The 23,440-nt window shown below is 34.4% G+C and overlaps 1 long non-coding RNA gene across 1 annotated transcript in view; it reads right to left on the bottom strand.

Moving 5' to 3' along the window:
• The window catches only part of LOC113004111, a 147,078-nt gene extending 123,729 nt beyond the window's left edge, over window positions 1-23,349 (bottom strand). Inside the window, exons 1-3 of the long non-coding RNA XR_003268863.2 lie at window positions 22,244-23,349; window positions 21,663-21,812; window positions 21,175-21,206 (exon numbers count right to left, since the gene is read on the bottom strand). This is a non-coding gene — a long non-coding RNA (uncharacterized LOC113004111). The remainder of the gene's footprint in view (window positions 1-21,174; window positions 21,207-21,662; window positions 21,813-22,243) is intronic.
• Between the last annotated feature and the right edge of the window lie 91 nt (window positions 23,350-23,440).

The raw sequence follows: 23,440 nt of genomic DNA, 5'->3' as shown, positions 1-23,440 counted from the left end.
AAATGCAATAATCGATATCGCGATGTAAAGCGTGAAAAGTTTACGGGCATCGAAAATGTGGAAGGGGGTAATTCCAATGCGAAAATCTGGAATTACAATTTTTCAAGAAGTATGCAATGCGAGGTGAGTTTAAAAGAATTATCATGATAATGATGAAGAGAATTGCAAATGGACTTCCTGGGGCGCGGTAATTTCTTTAAAATTTCTAGAAATTTTGGAAAAGGTGTGAAGTTTTCGAAAATTGTCTATTCAAATATGAAATACATGTATGTATGAATACATACAACTGTGCAACTTTAAATAATCTGATTAATGTTAAAGAAAAAAAGTTGTACAATTATTTACATAAATTCTTTTATTCCACATAAAATTGATAATTATTACAGTTGATATAAAATTCGTTTCTCGCTGTTTAATAATTAAAGGCAAAAGTTTGATTTCCGAACCAATTTGTCTTATCCACTTGATATCGTGTTACGTTTCTCGCGTGAGTCAGAATAAATTTTTAAAAATGCATTTGAAAGAAAAAATAATGAAAAAAAAACAGCTTGACGAAGCATCCTGCATAGAAAACTTTTTAGGATCAAATTAGAATCCAATCTGAGTTCATAAAGGAATTATGAATTCTGGTTAAAAAATCTATGAAAATTTAGATTAGAAGTATAATGTTTTATAAATTCAATCTTAATTGAGAAATTTGATTAGACCTCCTCATCAGTTCTTCCCAACGTTTTTCTAAATTATTTTTCAATTGTTATTTTATATTACAACTGAGAAAAATATTAAAGCACTTGAAATGTAAATTTTTAAAAATATTAAATATTTAAAGTTTTTTATTATATATAAGATTAGGATTTTAGAATTTTAATAATTATTTTTTTAAATATTTACATACACTTTTTTTATAAAGTATAAACATTTAAGAAATTTGAATTCTAAAAATATTGGTTAGATGATTAGATTTTTTGGTTAAATTTGTCTTTTAAAAAAAAATTACTTTCTTCAATTACTGATTATAATAATTAAAAAACTTGTAAATGTTATTAATGTTTACTCAATCGTTAAGACAGTATAAGTACATTTTACATTAAACAACGTTGATGATAGAGGCATAGACAACTTCAGCAATTCGGTCGATCATTGATCCAACCATAACAAATAAAGCCTTTGTTTTTTATTATCATCCTGCAGTTTCGTTCATTAAAATATTTAAAAAATATTGATAATGTTAATTACAATAATAGTATTGTGATATCAGTAATATTACATAAAAAGGAAAGTTATGCACAGATTGATCAATATAATTTATAAAAATAATTTTTATTTTACTCTTTTATTCCACAGAATTCAATGTGTGGTATAAAAATAGAATTCCCTACTCGATTTCATACAAGTATATGGATTTTAACTGTAAAGAAAAGAAACGAATTCCTGCATTGTTTCCGATTTGATTCTAGACAAAAAAAATCTGCGATAAAAATAGGTTTCCTAATTGATATCGCAATGCGATTTACCTATTGGGTCTTCGGGTTCCCCATTCGATTCCACTTAAGTATATCGATTTTAACCATGAGAAAAAGAAATGCAATTTCTGGATTGTTTCTGTTTGATTCTAAACAGAGCACGTATTATGGAACTCTTCGAAATGGATTTCGATTGGAATTATTCAATTATTTCCTAGTTTTCTATTGTGTTTTCTTGAGAAAACAGAATAACTCTCCGATCAGAATCCATTCCACACAGTCCCATAATACGTGTCCAGGAAACCAAAATCTAGGATAAAAATAAATTTCCTAATTGCTATTATAGTTATTTATGTTTGGGATAAATTTGGCCACTCCAATCAAAATGTAAGCTACATTTGAAAAATTTTGGGGAAGTTTCTATGGAATAACGCTTCATGTGTGCTAAATGCGATAACCTAAATTTTCGTTTACGCACGGTGGCTCCTCGCGGAGAGGCTGTGGCCGATACAGCCGCGTCCCTTTGCGAATATAAATCGATACAGTCGGCAGGTTGGCGATGCATGGCAAGGAATCGTATCGGAACGGCATTCGCGTACAAAGTAGACGCCTCGAAATACGTGCTCGAACGCACCATCTACGATGCGTGTGCGTGTTTGTACACGTAGGAAGGATGTGTCGAAGTTTATAATCCGTCAGAGCAGCCGCGTGCCTGTGATACACAGGGCTTGATCATTAGACGGCATCCACATCGTCGGTGTGGCCTATAGTAGACGCGGCGGGTCACCGGAGGATACAAATTGGCTCGTATCGCATTGGGAATTGAGGTCCCGTCGACATAACGAAGCCAATTCAACGAACCGGAAACGCGTATGCGTACGGAGGGGGAGGCGGCGAGGGGGGCGGGAGTCTGATAGACGCAGAGAAACGCATTGTTAGGGCGAACGGTATAAGACTAATGACATAAACGATGAACGAAACAAGCATATCTGTAGCTAACAAGCAAACGTGATTCGTGATTTACTGGACAACTGAAATCGCGCGATAACTCGTAATTTACGCGTTGAACGATAGAAAAAATTTTGACCGCGCTGGTCTTGTGATAAACACAGCTTGTCGCGTAACTTCAATTTTTCTATCTTTACTTTTATAAATTCAAAAAGAAATTTCGTCCTACTGCTGTCGATAAGATAATCTTGATTTGTCTTCGTAATAGGCTTGTTCCTTGTACTTATACATGCAAACTTACTATGCAGTCATATCTGCTTTTAGCTTTCGGTTACAAAATTAATAATAATATGTCGGTAAATTTTAAATCGTGGAACATATTGCGTTAATTTCTATTGTAACACAACATGAAAAGCTTTTGCAATTTAATCTCTTGTGGGTCAACGGATAGCGTTCGACATCGAGTTTCATGGTATTGGAAGAGTAATATCGAAACGAATTTTACTCTCGCACACATAAAATTGAATGCCACGTGTAGCAAGCAATGGTATTGTACGTTTATTTGTAAAATAGTACGAGTGTGACATGACGTTATTTTGCCAGCAACCCTCGCAACCCTGGATCGTATAACTGATATTGTTATAGAAAAAAATTTGAGGATTGAAAATTACAGGTAAAATTGATTGATGCAGTAACATCAATAATTCTGAAAGCGTTCAAGTATCTTTAAAGCAGAATAAAAGTTTATTTACGTTTAATTATTATTTTAATTATATTCGTATAATATTATGATTACAATAAAAAATAAAAATTGTAATAAAAATTATTGAAAATAATATTAAATTTTATTTTATATTTATAATATTTATAAATAATAACTATAAATATTTATAATTGTTAATACAAATAGTTCAAATTTAATTATACGAATAAACCATTTCCAGTTATCAAAGTTCTATTGTATATGCAGATAAAAAAAGATACAAAAAAAAGACAAAATTAAATTTTTTTAAACAGCAATAGAAGAATATTAATAAATATGAGAAAATAACTAATTAAAAATGAACCTTACTTGGCCAGATTGTGATATCTTAGTGCTGATATATATTTTTTATGTGATTTTATATAAGTATTTCGTTTTGAAATACAGTTCTAGGTTATACGAGAATAATATAGAAAAATTATTCTATTTCTAAAAAAAACAATTACTAAATTTATTTTTTTCTTTTAAATTAACTTTAACAAAGAATATTTTCTTGATAATAGTATTAAAATATATTCATTACAAATTAAAAAACTCCCTATCATACTTAAAACTTACATACGTATCTTTCAAAAAATATGTCGAAATAAAATTTTATTGAAGAAAAACCAGAGTTAAAAAAGCAAATCAAATTTTTGTTTCAACTTAATATTTTTAGTTAAAATATTAAACTTATTATAATTCAGAATATATTTGAAATAAATTTGATGTTTATAATGGATTTATGATAAATTTGGGGATATTATTATTGGGGATTTGGACAAACTTATATAAAGTTGAAACAAGCGATATTTAAATATATTTTTTTTCTATATATAATATCACGATATTAAATTGGTAATCGATTCGATAATAATTCTAACAAGCTTCTATTGCAGCAGTGAGAATCCCGTCCTCCTAAATATTCTGTAAAGAATTTTATTCTCTGCAAAAAATACTACCTCAGTCAGAGATGAAATATTATATACGTTCCTATCTTTCTTAGCCAATTAAATTTTTTACTTGACAATGCAAATTAAATTGACTGAAACGTATCAAGGGCTTAAAACGGGATTTAAGCAGTTCAATCCATTGTTCAAATTGATACACACGATCCCAAGCTAGTGTACAATTAACAACAATATTGCGACAAATGTAAAAAGTTCTCCGTAGTTTTCTCTTTCGAATGAGCGTAAGTAATCGCAAAAGCTAAGCCGCTCTGTGCAATAGTACTAACAGATCGTGTATAAAAGCGTTGAGACGAGTAAGGAGCTTGCCGTTCACTTTCCGTCTCGGCGAGCAGCATGCAGTTTCGCAAAATTTCGCCTGGTGGACCACCCGTGGAACTGGGCTAATCTCATTCACGATTCGTCCGGCATTTATAGAGCCTCCCCCGCTTCGTAAACTGCGCTAGCCGCGGCCGTTTATTAGCATCGCTCTGTGTCCGGCGCGCTTTCTCGCCGGGCGACGAATTTACCTTTAGTACGAGGCGCTCGCATTGGGAAACGTATCTGCGCTTTGTCGCACTGTTCCTCGGAACTGCTGATTAATTGTCAATGGGAACTTTCGAAAGTGGAACAAACCGGAGATACGATGGAAGACGCCGCAGACCTGGAAATCTCTCGGGCGAGGTAATTAGTATCGTCGGATTAGTGAATTTAAATTGCAGGTCGCACTGATACCGGATTCGGGGCGTATATCGAGTCCGCGATATATAGCGCGGGATACACGGAGTTTACATACAGAATAACTCACACTAACGTGCGGCACTAATAGTACGTTTTAGATATTAATTGAAATAAAAAAATGCTTGTATGAATATACGTATGGATACGATCATTTTCAAATTTTATACGATAAATTGATCAATGAGGATATATTGGATATGATTTCAAAATATTCGAAGAGCGTTTATTTTTTTATAAACAGCAAATTGACATTTATTTTATAATGTATACAATATTTCTCGAATCGATGGCGAACTGAGTGGAGCTCGTTGTTCGTCGGTTGTATGCATAGCATCACTTGGTTATCAGTTTTATATTGAGACGCGAAAAGGCAGGATGCGTTCTGTGCATCGTTGCGTTATTACTTTTCGAAACGCGATTTTTCCTTTAAATTATGAAATATTAGTACGCGCGAATAATTCATTCTTACGACCATAAAAGCACATCGAGTAGATAGCTATTTGTTGAAGCAGATATTTCGCGCGATTTATTCATCTGAGGCAGGAATCGAAGTATCGGGAGATAAAAATTATAATTATTTTCATGTTTTAAAATAATTCTTCTTTTAATAAAACTTGAATTAATTTAAATATATCTCTTATCTCTTCTTTGAATTATTTGCCGATACAAATGAAATTACGTTTCACCATTCTCGATTTGAGATCATAGAATAATGTGTAATTCGTTAGAGCGAGTGATTTAAGCATTAGAAAATTATGATATCAATTGTTCTGTTAATAATACCTCGTGTACTTTGCGGAATTTACGTGTTCAAAATGTACTGCACACGCAATATTGAATACCGATGCGGTATTCACATTTTTGGAAAGTCCATTTTAATTAGCCTTAGCTCTATTATGGCTTTATTAACCGGTACGAGGTGAATAAATTTCATATCAAAGCGACATCGCAACGTATTTAATACATATAGTAGTGGTTAATCTAAATCTTTTTGATATTTTGATATTTGATATTTTGATATTTGTTAATCGCGTAATAAATATAAATTTGGTATTTGTATACACCGAATTTATTAAAGCCCTTCATCGTTCGCTCTTAAATTTTTCAAACGTTATGGATATCGAATGGATCACAATTTCGGGCTATCACCCATTTTCACGTTATTAATTCACAGCAGTATACAATAGTAAAATACGCGTTGCATGCGATTATCGGGAGTTTAAAGTGCCACGTAATTATCATATGGTGATTAGTGTATATCCGACCATAATTAATTGTTTTTGCATAAGAGCAGCAGCGAATCAAAAGAGGAAAGGAAAACATCGAGCAATACACAATGGGGACTGATCGTAAAATGAGTAATTTTTTAATTATTGTATTTATTAATACCTGAATAAACTGAATTTATTACGTGTGTACGACATTTCGACATGTAATAAAATTGTGATCAAAAATGCGATTTAGCTTCCTTGCGAAAAATTACGTAAGAAAGACGACCTGACCCCGCGAGCTCTGAGAAACGAAGTGATAATTTAATCCGATCCTTTTTATTTCGAAAGTTTTGCTAACTTCTGGTGCAGGCGACTGAACGAAAACCGGGTTACACTCATCGGTTGCGGCCTGTCGTCGTCGATCGGCACAATGTATAGCACCGTGGATCATAATCTGGCGCTCTACCAAACTTCGGGATTCTGTTAACCGGCTTGTGCACTGCCGTGGTGCGGAGAAAAAAATTCTCAAACATACAAGAGAGAAAAAGAAAGAGAATCCGTGTCCGTCGCTATTCAGCGAAACTTCGTAGACGCGCTAAGCTCGACACTTTTTTCTTTCGCCCTCGATTTCTTTTCCTATGCGAATCTATGGAATCCTCTCGAACAAACAGCACCGAGCAAGTCTGAGTTTCCGATAGGTAGACCGAAGCAAAATTGACTTCCGTAGACATTTATTTTCTGTAATGCAATTTGCAATGTTTTTCACTCGACTTTAAAACTTTAAAATCACATGTTATGCAACACTGATGATATTGAATCTAATCTAGAGCCACACTCTTAAGCATATATCACTAAAAATTGGATTACACGTCGAAATAAAAATCTTACATAATTACAAAGATTGTAAGTACCGTGAAAAACAAGAAAGAAAATAGTAGCTTGCGAAAATCAGAAGTCTCCATACCAAACAATTGTATTCATATTTTTCAGACATAACAATTTTACAATATAAACTTCTAAATATCTAATTATAAACTATTAAATATTTAATTAAAACCATTTCTCCAAAGTGTGTACCTATCATCTAAACTCAATTATTATCATCAAACTTTTTTTCAGTGTGCTTAAGACTATAGTATTAATTTGTAAAGTGGACTTTCGTTTCAGCTTTACTTTGGTAAAGATCCAATATGTTATCATGTAGAGATTCTCAAGACATCCGCAATCTCGGGAGAGCACCAACCGGTGCCAAAATACGGATACGGATTCGAATTCGAGGCGAGAGGCATTGCGCTTCGCGGTATGTCCAGAGTTATACGGAACAGTGGGTCGCTGACCACCACTGGGCCTAACTCTCCAGTCTCGTATCCATATTCAAGGATTCACGCTGCCAAGAATCTCAGAATTCATACGCCCAAGAATCCCTGGCTGCGGAGAAGTCGTCCCGTAAGGTTACTACGTGCGCTCACGCGCTAGTCATCCGCGCAATATTTTTCGGAACTTGGCCGTTTATTCAGGATAAACGCGTGGCTTTCCACACACATTAACTTAAATATTTAAGAAATTATTACAGCAAGAAATCTCGCTATATTCTCGCGTATACTCTGCATATTTCCCTGGAGCCTCCAGGAAATACTACCGTTCAAGAGAGTCACGAGAGTTTGTCATTCTGAAGCCTCGGCCGCGACCAATCTATGTATTACCACTATCATACGAGGACTTTTGCAAATTCCGTCCGTTATTACGATTGCACACGAACGCGTAAATTTGATATCGCTTAAATCCGCGCATAAGCCAGGACGAGGCGAATTTAATTCTCCATACGAATAACTCGACTATCTAAACTATATGTGTCTGACGCGGTATGGGGACAGTTTCGTCTTCGCAAGGAGAACACGGTAAAATCCGCGTAATCCTCGTAAGGGCTGAAATAGATTACGTACCTACTCCCAAAGGGTCTGAAGAGAACATTGGTTTACGGAAACGGGTTTCCGTTATCGGCATAACGCCGGAGGGTTCGAGCCGCAGGGTTATCTTTCTCACGAGCTTACTGGTCCCTCGGCCCATGCTCCGCGGCCTCATATCGTATCAAATATATTATATATAACGCGCGCATAAGAAAAGTCATGTAGTCCACGTCAACAAGGATCACGGAGATAAAAAGGTTCGGGACCTTTCCCGATCGATTTCCCTCCGACCGAATCCTCTTCTCGATCACCCTCGTTGAGAAAACCATCGTGAAATAATGTTAATATTATTCATCGTTGCAATTCATCGTTGATTTCAAAAAGACAAGAAATGGGAGATGTGTTTCCGAGTGAAAATTAACTGTTACATGGGATACTTTAATCTCGATAAGATTTTTTTGCAAAATTAATTATAAACGTTTATTCTTCTATTATAATTCATTGCGAAGGAAAATCGTTACGTTGCAATGAAAAACGAAGCACCTTTTCAGTCACACGCGAAGTCAATATACATTTTTTCAATAAATTAAATATTAAATTTATTTTAATTTTACTTTTATTGCTATTGAACGATATGAAGTGCTGTCGTTTAACAGCTGTCGCAAAAATTTTCAAAAATCAAATTTTTGCAAAAAGAAATAAATAAAAGTTAAATTGTAAAAAATCTTAATTAAAATTTTGAAATTTATTTGATTAAAAAAAAAAAAAAAAAAAAATGTGTAATACACATACATTTTGACATTTTCACGCGTCAGCATTCGAAAAATATTTTACGAGACATACTACGTCAAACGATATAGAAATTCATGCAATTACAAGCATTAGATCGTGGTAAAAGCATACGCAGGTTTTAAACAGGTAACACGCAAGACCTAAAAGACCTTCCTTTCACGTGAAGCTCTATAATCTACGGCCCCATACGTCGCAAAGGGCAAAGCTTCGTGCAGATATGAGTGGAGCAAGTACGTGATAATTAAATTTCGTGCACGGAAACCGCAGGCGCTTTTTACATCTATGTCGCTTTGCGGTCTTATTATTCGTTAATGAAAAAAGAAGTTAAAATAACAGCGGAAAGCTCTCGTCTTCACTCGAGCGGCAAATACGTTGCTTTTTCAGTATCTGAATCTAAAATGGGACTCGCGTATCGTTGATTCTTCTTTTTTAACTGTAAAAAAAGAGATAATAAGCGTGCTGGCAAAAAATTAACATACGAGCGTGATTCCTCGGAATTCTTCCCTTTTCCGTATTTTATGGCGGTACTACTGCGTTACGTTCGTCGTGACGAATAGGTGTGCAAAAATTGCGGGAGACGGAGTACGCGCGGCGCGATCGATACGCGAAAAAATCATCTGAATAATTCGAGACATTTTCGATAAACCGAAAATTGTCACGCTGATCGATGGCTGATATTTAACAACCGCATGTATGTTCTATCAAATGCAAAACTTGAAAAATATGAGGCTGCCCGAAGCGCTTCGTTCGTCAGAATTTCCGGATAGGCCGATAATATTCTGGCAGTGTGCGCACATCCAGTATCTGCACAAAATTGATAACGTTGGAAGAGGAGCTCGGCGCAATTTATGAAATATAGGAATTATGCAACGATTTAACGCGATATAGCACGCGAGGAATAGTAGGCTTTGTGACTGACACGATCGAGATAAAAACATTCTGAAGTCGAATGATTAATAGATTTTTTTTACTTGTCATACATTGTATGTCCATCGCGCACTTATTCATACAGAAACAAATTTGTCATTTAATTTTATGTAAACCCGATTACCGAAGGACAAGAGATACAGATACCTAATCAGCAGACAATGTTTTTTTAATATTATAATCCTAATATTGTTTTTTCACTAATTATACATTATTCAATTGTAAAAATAATACTTATTAAATATTTATTTTACATTAATTATTTCTTTGAAATAATTTATAGAAAAAATATAAAAAGATTTAAAGAATTGAAACGTACATATATGCAATTTTCAACAATTATGTTGTATTGATAATTTGCAGTAATTAATTATTAAAATTTTAAAAAAACGTTTACTTAATGTTTACCAACATTAATTTAATATTTACTTTATATTAATTACTCATTTAAAACGATTAGCAAATTATTTTAGCATTTATATTTAATAGTATTTTAATATTTATTTTACACTGCGCGCTATAATATATATATGTAGACGAGTGCCAAACTGTGCGCGCGTCCGGGAGAGCAATTCTCGCAAAGACATATCAGAACATACGAAATAAGCGTTTCGGCATTCGAGATATTCCACATTGCAACGAAACTCATTTCCCGCGGCGCGATGCGTTTAATTCCGGGCGCGGGTATACGTTCTTGCCGTCGGCGACGTGCCGCAGCGAGGCCGGCAACGCCGGGCACCCAGGGAGCTTGATTTAAAGTCTTGAGTAATATCGGACGGCCTCCAAGGCGGAATTGGACTCCCCGGGTATGCCAGAGTAGATTCCAACGAACCGTCGCGGCACGACGGCACGCCGGCAATGTCTAATCAGTGCCAACTCAATTTCCCGACGCGTCTATTGTCACCCGATTCCAGGCGCGTCTCGACGCCTGGATGTGTATTATAGGTGCACGGAGCGGTGTAGCCCACGTGTGGTGGACGGATGGCCCTTTAGGGTACACTTGCTAACTCGCGTAAGGGACGCGGCGGATGGGATTTGGCGAAACTACTTGTCCCTCTGGAGAAATAGCTCGCGTCCCGAATTAGCATTCTATTAGGAACTCGCTCCAAGATGGCCAAATTCGAAGAAGTTATCGGAAATTATCGTTAAATTGCACGCTCGACGCGATAGTGGGATACATGTAGAGGGTGTAGAGCTAAATGAGAAGCATCATCATATGTAAAATGACAGCGAAGCGTATAGTTGATGTCAGAATCGAAAGAGAGATACCTTTTGTATTTCGTAGATAATAAAATTATTAACGCTTTAATAATTATTACAATCACTTGGACGGAAACAGAAATAAATCCTGTAAAAATTACTTATAATGAAAGACTATCTCTCGATTATTTCTGCGCTAATTATACAATAAAAAGTCAATATTCCGTTCTGAAAGAAATGCAAATGCCTTCAAAGCAATACAAGTTTAATGAACCTGCTAATCTTTGAAAGTGTAGGTTTCCAAGCTTCTCAGATATTATTCTCAAATATTATACCAAGAGTAATATACTTTTATATAAATCTATTACAAGACTCGAAGTTGCAAGGCGTACACTGAGAGAAATGTACTTGTTACTATAATTGCGTAGTAAAGTAATTATGATTAGGATAGGATTCCATTTTTATAGGTATTAATGTTATAATGTTATTAATAATAACTTTATATTTATAGTTCCATCAAACATGAAAAAATTTTATTATGAATCAAAATGATTTCAAATATTAATGAAATAAAGATATCCAGATATATGGAGTGTAAAAATGAAAGAAACATTTTTATCCTATCTGAAAAAGTGCATTGCATGGCCAGATTGGTCGTATCTTTTGTTAATCCTGGCTAAATCCATTCTGGTTGTATGTCAACTAGATAATTCGAGTAATGACGAATCGAATAAAACTACGTTTTAAAAAATTAAAATTTTTTAATATATTCATTATAGAGGTGTGTGTATTTTTAAGAAAAAAGATTACAAAAATTATGTTTAATGATATAATTAATAGATAATTTTTAAAGTCGATTACTTATTTCCGCAGAATTTCATGTTAATTAGTATGAGAGTTTGTTCTCTCGAGTACTGTATAATCTGGATATGTAATCAAACCAGCTATTTATATTTCTAGTTTATAAGAATATAATATACCAAAAGTTTAAATAAAAAAAGAGTCATCACAATTAGATATATGATTATGACATATTGATACAACGATACATAATAAAGTAAATAAAATTTTATATAAGACTAAATTACAATCTCATACTTATATGTGTGCCCAAATCAAATAAATTGATGGCCAACAAATACAATAAACAAATTTAATAAACACATTATTTATAATTCATAATGCAATTTTTACTCACTGTTACTATTATTAATATTCACAATAAAAATAACTAAAAAATAAATAAAATTAATTAAATAAAAAATATAGATATCCAGTGAATTTCAAACAAATTCGTGTATAATTCTGATAATATATTCTACAAACGGATTGTGCACGCAGTACAATTTCCAATAAATATCCAAAATTTCTTTTAATATTTAAGCAAAATTCAAAATTATTAGCAATTTAAAATAAAAGTTTCTTAAAACTTAAAATCTAATTATCAACAATTATCTTTTTTGTTATTTCTATCAATATTGCTGCTTTTACCAAGCAATAATGAAAATCTATATTTATATTATTCAATTTTAATTTTTTACTATTGAGCTCTAAAATCATATTTCTGAATTGATTCTCTTATACGTGTGTCACGAAGAAATCATTTTTAACTATATTCGAAAACTTTTTTTCAAAATTTTACTTTCCTGTGTCGTAATAATGACTTTATTTGATGAGAAAATTGTATGTACAAACTCTAATAACACATTTCATGATATGTCTATTAATCAGACAAAAATAGTTCTACGATTGTTTTTATATTATCGTTTCTTCGACTTTCAGAGATTTCTATGGTAAATTTTAACAAAATCATATTAATTCATTATAAAACAATCGATACTCTATCCTCCCCCGCAATGCATCATTAAAAAATTCATCATTGTCTCTTCTCTACATGCTTCCCATTCGATTCATTGATGTAACAAAGTTTCGAATAGCATTATTTAGTACATCTTTAGCAAATTTCCAACATTATCCATGAACATTAATTCTTTAGCAACTTTATCATGGCACGTACAAAAGACATTGCTTGTTACGCGATTCGTAAAATAACGACTAGCAATTCGGACGCGGTGGATATGGGATCGACAGTGAGATCGTTGCGAATGAGTCCTATCACTCTTTGTCATGTTTAACGCACGTCTAACTTCGACTAAGCTTTCTTAACCACGATTCATACGACACTTGTATTTTACAAGCCATAGTCGCAGGCAGTAAGTCACTTAAAGGAGACGCACTTTCTGGGGTGCTTTTGTCAACCCGCGACATGCTCACAAATCGTGGTTGATCCAGCTGATCGACCGGTTAGACGCTAAGCTCAATGGGACATGGTCTTATTGAACCGATAACGTAACGAGAAGACGGAATGCACATTGCAACGGTCTCTAATATCGAATCGTATACCGTAATTGCACATGTGCTCATGTGAACACAAAAATTGTTTTCCATGAATCGCAATGTCTTTTGCATTTATCATGAAAAACTTAAATAGAAATAAAAATTATACATAAAAATGGAAAAAAAATTTAGAATTAAAAAAGCATTTTAAATCACTACAAGCATCTTCTTCGTGACACATATAAGGGACATTGCTTTTTACGCGATTTGCAAAATAACGACTAGCAATTCGAACGCGATGGATACGGGATCGATAGTGAGCTCGTTGCGAATGAGTTCTACCTTTTGTGTCACGTTTAACGCACGTCTAACGTCGACTAAGCTTTCTTAACCTTGATTCGTACGACACTTGTATTTTACAAGCCATAGTCGCAGGCAGCAAGTCACTTAAAGGAGACGCACTTTCTGGGGTGCTTTTGTCAACCCGCGACAAGCTCAAAAAATCATGGTTAATCCAGCTGATCGGCCAATTAGACGCTAAGCTCAATGGGACATTGTCTCATTGAACCGATAACGTGACGAGAAGACAGAGTGCACATTGCAACGGTCTCCTATACCGAATCATACCTCGTAATTGCACATGTAGCCAATCAAACGCAAAAATTATTTTTTTGACGAATCACAATATCTCTTACATTTATCACGCTAAGAGAAAAAATTCCTAAATTTTAATAAATATTTATAAGAACTTAATAATTTTTCTCCCGGTACACAAAAAGCTGAAAAAAATGTGAATTATAACTAAAAAAAAATTTTTTTTTTTTGAGTTGATAAAATTTGTTCCAACACTGTAGAACGTATGAATTAATACTTTAAAAATTCTTTAATTTAATCTTGATTAATTCGTCATTACTCGAACCAGATTTCAAACACATCATATGAGGAGTTCAATAATACTGGATAGACGTGCAAAAAGTGAAAAGGTAATATTAGGGCATGACGCGTAATTGACATAAATTTTCATACATTTGGAAGCGCAGGACTAAGCCAGGTTAGTTCGTTAGAAAGAAGAAAAAAATGTTTGACACAACTCACGAAGGGAAAGTCCAATATCCTTCGCAAGGATATATCACCGAGAAAAGATACTTCTTCATTCAGATTAAATACTCTACGAATTATTTACAGGAATAGGACGACGGAAATTTGAGATAAAAGTCGATTCCGCGAATGCATGCAAAAGGATGTTTGTGAAAGGATCGGAGATCGTGATTATATTGGCTCGAATACCCGCGATTTTCACTTAGGAAATGAGAGTAACGGTGAGAGTGAATACCTTCGAGTCGAGGAAAATAGGGAATGAATAAAGAAACATGCCAATTTTTACGCTGAGCTCCGCTTCGTGAATATGTTTACTAGAATTGAAAATGTAAAAGTTGTCACGTAACATAAAAGGCAAAGTGCTCGATCGCAACGATCCGTAAACGAAAGTATACGTGATAAAATGCACAGAATGAAACAACAATGCCAAAATATAGGAAACAATGTAGCGCGTAGTTCCCGTATTTATTAATACGATTTTCGCTGAAATAACAAAATAGCACGTATTATAGAAAAATATTTTACGCAGCACACACTCGATTTAATAACGCAAGTTTCCTCGAATAGTACTCGGCAGTGATTGTTCGCGTAGTTCCGTAAATAATAAAATAAATACTGTTTCAGCGTAGCTCGGTGCTAATTATATCGAGTAACGACAATTAAATAGAGTTTCCTGGACGTTTCCGGAACAGTCGTGACCCGAAAGCGAAAGACGAAGCTTTATCGAGCAGGTCACAGTATCGTCTCGCTATACGAGTGTATAACTGTATAACTGTACACGTCGCGTGCTTTATGAATCGGAAATAACTTCCGGCCGAAGCGACGACAAAAATTTCCAGACGCAAATCCGGCGGAGCCGGCGATCCGATTTACGCGAGTTGAGTGCGAACCGCAACTAGGCGCGTTTTTCGACATCGCCGCAATTTTAACTTTTAACTCATTACAGCGAGAGTGGTGGGACGCATTTGCCACAAATTTTCGATAGAGCGAGCGTAGAAGAGAGGAGAACGGGAAAACGTGTGCCTGTATCGGCGACATATGATAAAAATTCAATGGAATCGCGCCAGAACGATTTTCGTTATCTCGCATCTAGAGCGGGATGGATTATCGATCGTTCGCTCGCTCGCTCGCTATGGTTGTTATCATATGGAGGTGCTAGCTTGTATGCCGCGCGCGCGGCTCTATCTCATATACGTGGCGATACGTAATAACGGCAGCATCACGAAGTGAGATATAAAGGCGCCGGCGTTACGACGTACCGTGGAGCATATGGTGAACGTGCCGATGCAGTTTCTCTTTTTGTCGCGCATCTCCCGCCTCCCGGTCCCGTTGCCGCCGCGAAGGCAATATCAATGCGGTCAGTGACTATGGCAATGTTATTTCTTGCTGTGGTCAATTCATACGAGGGAAACAGAAAAAGCGGTAAAACTTTTGAAAAATCACCCTTCAATCTGTTCACGTTATGTCTTAGGTCCTTTTTTTGCGTCGCATGATTTCCGCCGTATGAAAAACGCACTCGCGGACAGTTCCGGCAGTAATGTTTATTATCGATAACGTATATTAATACACGTTTCGTAATGAGATGACTGCAACAGAACAGTCTCAACGCAAATTACGTTGGCGGTGGCGTAAAATGTAAATTCGTATAAATCGTAACGATAAATTAATAAGTGCGATGCAATTATAAATAGATACGGTTTGACGAACCGCGCAATTGATTAATACATAATTATCTGCTGTGTAATAAGCTGTAAGCTGTTCAAAATTTATTCTACTTTGCAAGAAATTTGTTATTTTGTTTTGCTGTAATTATTCGCGATTTTAGGTTTACGTGAATTAATTAACTTTTCATCTTAATTCGTAATTTATCGCAATGTACTGTTCCAAGGAAAATGAGTTATCGGTTTTTCTTTTGAAAATGAACTGCGGTTTGATTGAAAACTTAACTTTCAATCTGGTTTGTAAATTTCAAAGAAATTAAAAGAAAAATAGAGGTACATGATAAATTCTCAACTGTTACTAGAAATTATATTTCAAGACATTAATATACGAAATAATATATATATAGTATCTTTTATTCTCTTTTTAAATATCTTACATCGGTTTCTGACTTTAGCACAATTAACGATTAATATAAAATTGCATGAGCAAATAAAGAAGTAAGTTAAGCTCAAGTAAATTTAATAGTCGCTTCGATTATTATTATTCTGCAAATGATGGATTTTTATCGAATATTCCGTTCGGAGCTGAAGCTTAAAACGATCGTGGTCCTTCCGGTGGAAGCGACAAGAAATTCGCAGTCGCATAGATCGATATCCTGTCGCTGAAAGGCAAATAGCTCGAAGGGTTATAAAAGACGGGATGAAATATGTATAGAAATTTCCATTCACTTGGCTGGCCCGTAGGTGATTACCCGTGAGAAGATGGAAATTTCTGCTGACACGGCTCGAAATAAACGCACGAAATCGAAATCAGTGACGGCTCGTAGGCGGATAGAGAGAATTAGCCCGATAAATCTACACTGTCTCGTCAAATCTCATTATATCTCGTAATGAGCAGCGCTATTCCGTAATGACGTTTATTCAATTTAGTACAATGCGCCTGTAAATTGCATCGCGCATTAGCGAAATCAATCGAGTCCCACTGCATTATCCGCAAATAATCCGCAACAGGTAAATTGAACAGCGCGATTCTTTTTTTGAATCGTGTCACGTATTTAAATGCAAAAAAATAATTTATCGGATAAAGAACTCAAAATAATCATAAATTATTAAGAGTATTTATATTCTTATACTTCTTATTTCTCTTCGGAATTCCTATTAATTCAGGATTCTTACGAAATTTTATTTATCTCTAATTGTTAGTTAAAAATGGATGGAACGTTAACGTAAAAGAATATATCCTATATATTTAAGAGAATGTTGAAAAAATTAAATATCCATATTTTCTTATACATATCTTTATCTTTAAAAAAAATTTCTAATTAGAATTCATCAATGGTTTCTCAAAAGCGAGAATGCAGGAGATGCAACTTTCTTCCGTCTTTGGACTTTCTTTGATCATAGCTCTGCACATTTTTGTGCATATTTTCGCGTTCACGAGCAAATAGAAAATCATAGCGAAATTCCGCATTAACGCGGTACTTAGCTCTATAATTAACTCGGGCCATTTACCGACAACCAGTTTCATAATTCGTGGTGAAGATACCGTGGGCTTACTGCAGATTTGAACATTTTCTTAAAGACCCCGGCGGCGCGCTCTTCCGTTTCTGCCGCAAATCGGATTATGAGAGAATTAAATCTACACCAGGACCCACCTTCGCACCTTCAACCGTTTCGCAGTCACGTTCTACGCAGGGGAGGGCGGCGGAGAGTGAGCCAGAGAGAGGTCAAATTTGGCAATAAAACGGCGAGCCCGAAAATTCTGCGCGGATCACATTACGTACTCTATCTCCGGTATTGCGAGCGCGATGGCTCCCGTAACGTACTTTATCTCAGTTTATATTCGTGTTAAACGGATATCGCGCGCTACGCGGTTCATGGCGAGCTGCTTTATTGATGAGGTACGAGCAGAATTCGATTACACAGCAGTTTGCGCATCTAACTGCAATTGAGCATTATCCTTCGAGTTTTCAATGCCGCTTAGTTTCAAGTAAAAGGAATATTAAAGCGTAAAATTTCAAATATAATACATATAATGCGCGCTGCAAGCGTTAACAGTTGCGGAAAAAAATTTTTTTACACCGAGCAATAGTTGCAAAACAATAACACAACGGAAATTAGACTGGAATATTTCACCGATAATTAATTAAAAATTAATTACATAGTTCGACGACATGGATGATGATGATGACAGCGACAATTAAAATACAATTTTGATACATTTGTATAGAGAACATAGGTATGTGAATAACACATCTAGTAATAGCTGAATGTGAAAAACTATTTGAAGAATGCAATGATAAACGAGAATAAAAGAACGTACGATAATGTGTAAAGCCAATTAATTAGAGATGAACCTTGTTTGATCAGAGATAGGTCTTGCCATTGGCATTTCTTGTATGATTTTTATATACATTTTCAAATTTATCAAATTACGCGCGGAATAAACTTTTGGGCTTGAAACACAGTTCCAAGTCTACAACATAGTATTAAATTAATAATCAATATATAATTGATAAACAATTTAATAATAATGGTGTTAACAAGCACTTATGGCAATAATGTCAACTTCCTCTCCCCAATAGTAATTTGAAAATTATTATTAATATTAAAAGCTACTACACAGCATTATTTGATTCGATAGCAAATGTCAATTGCTACGAGAATTATCGGAATTAAAGTAACGAAAGAAGGATTGTGGGTAGATACGTAATATCATCAATTGGAAGGAAAGTTGGTGATGACAGATGCGGATCAAAAGCAAAATACTCCAGTGCAAAGCGGGAAGCGAGAAATTACATGAATTTGCCGAATATTACCTAGGAACACGCCAAGCGCTTACGGGCCGGGGACTATATACCCCGACTGCACCTGGCAGGTGTGCCTAACATCGAAGTGTTTTCCTGCATGGTCGGAAGCACGCGGCCTTAAATCAGCTCGATTATCGCGTATAGGATATTGTACCTGGTGCGAGAACCCCCTGCTCTGCATTACGTCCAGCCATTAGAGAACCAGGAAGCCGGCCATTACGCTATCGTAGCGTGCATCCGAGAAGAATGAACGAGAGCAAGAAGACAAAGAAGCTGTCCGACAGTTTTTCGAGCTACGTCAACGAGGATAAAGCCGCCGACGTTCCTTTCAAGTTGCAACTCACGTATATGGCCATTCGTTCTTTATTACGTAACTGGAATTTGATACTTTATATTAAATGCTTCTTGCGCATTTTGCAAGAAGTTTATTTAGAAAAAAAAAAGAAACAGTAATGGAGAATTTTTCGTGATAATAATATTCAACAAAATAAGACTTTTATATATTTATTTTATCTTTGATCGAAATACTTTCAAATGTTGCAGATATGCTAAGAGTTTTCAGTAATTTTCTTAAAATTCACCACTTTTTGCAAAGTGTACTATCTGGACTCAGTTCTCCATTTGAGTCGATACAAATCGCTAAGAAATTTTCGTTGTACGCGATAGACATAATAAAGACGTGGCCATTAACGTATCACATTAAGAAATAATTATTTTTCATTACACGGTAGGAAAGTAATGAACCGAAAAGAAGAAAAAACCATAATAAACGCACGCAAAGAAAATACGTCCTATCGAGACCTTATCTGCACTCGATCGCTTTTCTTCTCGTTCGATCAATGATAAGAATTTCGTTATATACTCAGAACAGACGAAGAATCTTCGCGGAAATGTCACTGGCACATAAATGGCTCGTGCAAATATAACGTGATATATAAGGTCTATACTTATTTTATCGATATCCGAGGCAATACGTTTAGTTTCCGATTTTCCGCAATTGTTACAAGAAAGTTCATTGAACGGCAACATGTAGGGTCAGAAATAGGTTAATGGTTCAGATGTGTGACAATTCGCAATTAAGATATACATTATATTTTGTATCTACACAAATATTATATTTCTGCAATGCAAAATGTTAAGAAAGATCAGAAAACGAATTTAATTATTATACGAGTATTTTGTTTCTATCACTTCCTTTTCATTACGAATTAAACATAAATAATATTTGTATTCTCTTTCTCAAATAAGTAACAAGTATAAGTAATTTCACGAATTAAAATTATGGACACGACATAATAAAAATACGGAAATATTTTCATGTTGATAGATAATTTTAATTTATGAAATTATTACATCGCGATTTAATAATAATTCCGCATTTTTATTATGTCTTGACATAATTTTAATTTAGAAAGATAATAATTCATCAAATTAAAATTATGTTGTGATTTAATTTTAATTCGGTACAAACATAGACTTATTTTATACCAAATTAAAATTATAATATGCCACATTATGGCTGGCTACTTTATTTTTTAATAGTATAAAACAATATTTTGAGAATAATAAATTAAATTGTCACCATTTATGTCAAAATAAAATTATATAATTCAATAAATTAAAATTATGTCAAGCATAATAAATCTTTTTGGCGATATAATTTAGAAAACATTGTGTTAATATATTTTAACATATATTATAACTTTACTAAACAATTAATAATCTGTTAATTTATCATAATAGCGTTGCCAAAAAGCATTTTAATCGATTAATCGATCGTAATTTAATGAAATTTGTGCAGTAATCGTGCAATAAAGAAAAAAAATGAAGAATCAAAAGTTTTGGTATAAACGATTATTATCTATAATTTAATCAGTTTGCCAGAAATATTTTGAATACAATACATTAGAAATAATTATTAACAATTATTTTTTCAATACAATTAATACGTAACTATTTAACTTCTGAGATAGTTTATAAAATGTTTGTTGCATACAATATTACTCTTAACTCTTGAATCTTTTATTTTTTAGATATGATGATAATAAGAATAAATAATGAATTCAAATCAAGCAAAAAGAGAATGAGAGAGAGAGAGAGAGAGAGAGAGTTCACAATAATATAAATTTATAATAATAGAAATTTTTATAATATATTTTATATTTTTACATATATTTATATCAACAATATGTAAATATTTTATTAAATATTTTAAAAGTATATACAATAGAAAATGTTTTTATTGTTTCAGTATAATTGTAAAATCAAATTATTTAATACTAATAATCGCTAAGAAAGACTTGTTTCTTTTCTTTTCTAATATTGTTTGCTTCTTCTTTTCTTTTCTAATATTGCTTGTAATTTTTACAAAAAAATTATTTAGCACTCACCAATACGATGCGCAGCAGCGGAGTACGTAAATCTGTAACAAATAAAACGTATTTAAATTAAAGCAATGCTAAGAATAATTAATTTTTCAAAAAGCATTGCAACGCGCATTGATTTTTTTATTTATCATTTTTTTGAGCATATTAAAAGAATTGCATAATTTTTAAAAGAAATAAATTTTAGATGTAAAATTTCTTTTAGGAAACTTGATAAATAAACCTCTATTTTTTTATACATCCCAAATAATGGTAGAAAAAAATTTTAATGAGAATATATTTTATATAATAAATCTATATATAAAAGAATACCAACAACATATAAATATTTTATTAAATATTTCAATAGTATGTATTCGAAATAAGATACGAAATAAAACTTATACACGCGTTATATAGAATATCAAAAATAATATTACAGAGAATATTGAGCAATTAATCTTAACTTAATCTTAACTTAATTCCAGTAACATATATAATAATTAATTATTTACCTCGTGATTGCTCCGCCGTTGCACGACGCCTTCTCCCAGGCCTCCTCCTCCTCTCAGAATTTTATCTCGATCTATGTATTTCTATTGCTTCTCCCTCATGGGCACTTACACAATATTCACTCGCAAAGTGGAGCAGCAAAGTATATAAATCTATAAAAAATAAAAATATTCAAATTAAAACAATAAAATAATTAATTTTTTGAAAAACATTACTGTGCGCATTTAATTTTTTATTTCTCTTGAAACTGATAAAAAAATAACGTAATTTTTGAAAAAAAAAATGTTATATATTGTATAAAATTTTTTTTAGAAAATATAGTAAATAAACATCAAACCTTTTTTGCACAATTTAAATAATCGCAGAAGAAATTTTTATAATATATTTTATATAACATATTTATATGTGAAAATACCAACAATGTACAAATATTTTATTAAATACTTGAAAAGTATATATTCAAAATGAAACAAATCAAATTTATACATACATTATATCATTTAGAACGTCGAGTAATATTCTATTGTGGAAATTAATAAGTGATTAATCCTAACATAATTTCAGTAACAAATTAATTATTTACCTCATGGTTGCTCCGTCGTTACACCACACTTTTCTTCTCCCAGGTCTCCTCCTCTCGAATCTCTGTCCCTCCATTGCTTCCCCCTTATGGACACTTACATAATATTCACTCGCGAGGGCACGGTTAACGCGATCGCGCGTACACTAATCACAACAGGACAACAGCGCTCTTAACATTAATTGCACACGATACGCGCATTTTATTATACCGCGGGGAGCAAATGACAATGAAACTACATTGCACAAAGCCACGGTCCGCTCTCAGCGTTGGCGACACGCGTGCATCAATTATCATAACGGGCGGATCTCAACGCGAACGACGAAATCAAAAAGTATTGCCAATCTCATGTGCCGCCCGCGCGCTCTCCCTTTCTTCCCTCCCCTTCCCCCTCCCACCTCTCCGACTATATCTAACCTGCTGATCCCGCCGACATTCTCATGCATATTTTCCTGATTTTATGTAGCGAGCATTACACGCTCGCATTGTAGCGATTGCTATCAAATATCTCAGTGAAGCACGCAATCATTATTACAATTCCTACCGAATCATTACTCTCGTTCATACCTACATACATACCTATCTTAACCGCTCGAACCGCGCAATGACCGGCACGATTGAGCTCCATTTGGCTCTGCGATATTCATTACCACGCGACGTGCGCGATTTATTATACCGCGGCGAGGAAACGGCACTGAAATTGTGTTGAACGAAGCCACGGACCGCTCGGCATTCGCGACGCGACGTGCGTATTACGTATTAAGTAATGGCCGAATCTCGAACGTGACGAAATCAGAGGGACGCGCTGCAACTTCATGCTGACGCGCTGCGGTTGCCCCCCGTCCCTCTCCCCGCGCTCCCTTCGCCAAGCGACTGAATTATAACCCGCTCGCGACTGCATTCTCAAGCTTTTTCTCGAGTTTACGTAGCGAGCGTTACACGCTCGCGGTTCAGCGATTACTATCCCCGTACGACAACGTAGATAATTGAATGCATAAGCTAAGATTAAAGACAAATACGATCGTCGCTTCCTCAAGTAGTCGCGCGGATATGCCGCCCGAATGAATCTCGCGCAATGCACACGTTAGCGAATCGGAATCGAGGAAAATCGAATCTCTCAGTGAAGTACGCATAATCGTCGTTACCATTCCTACCTATTCATTACTTTCGTCCTGAGCGAAACCACGGACTGCCCGGTGT

The sequence above is a fragment of the Solenopsis invicta genome, chromosome 4, assembly GCF_016802725.1.
Source record: "Solenopsis invicta isolate M01_SB chromosome 4, UNIL_Sinv_3.0, whole genome shotgun sequence".
Taxonomy (NCBI): domain Eukaryota; kingdom Metazoa; phylum Arthropoda; class Insecta; order Hymenoptera; family Formicidae; genus Solenopsis; species Solenopsis invicta.
Note: the sequence above shows the minus strand (reverse complement) of the source record. Positions and strands in the feature narration are given on the sequence as shown.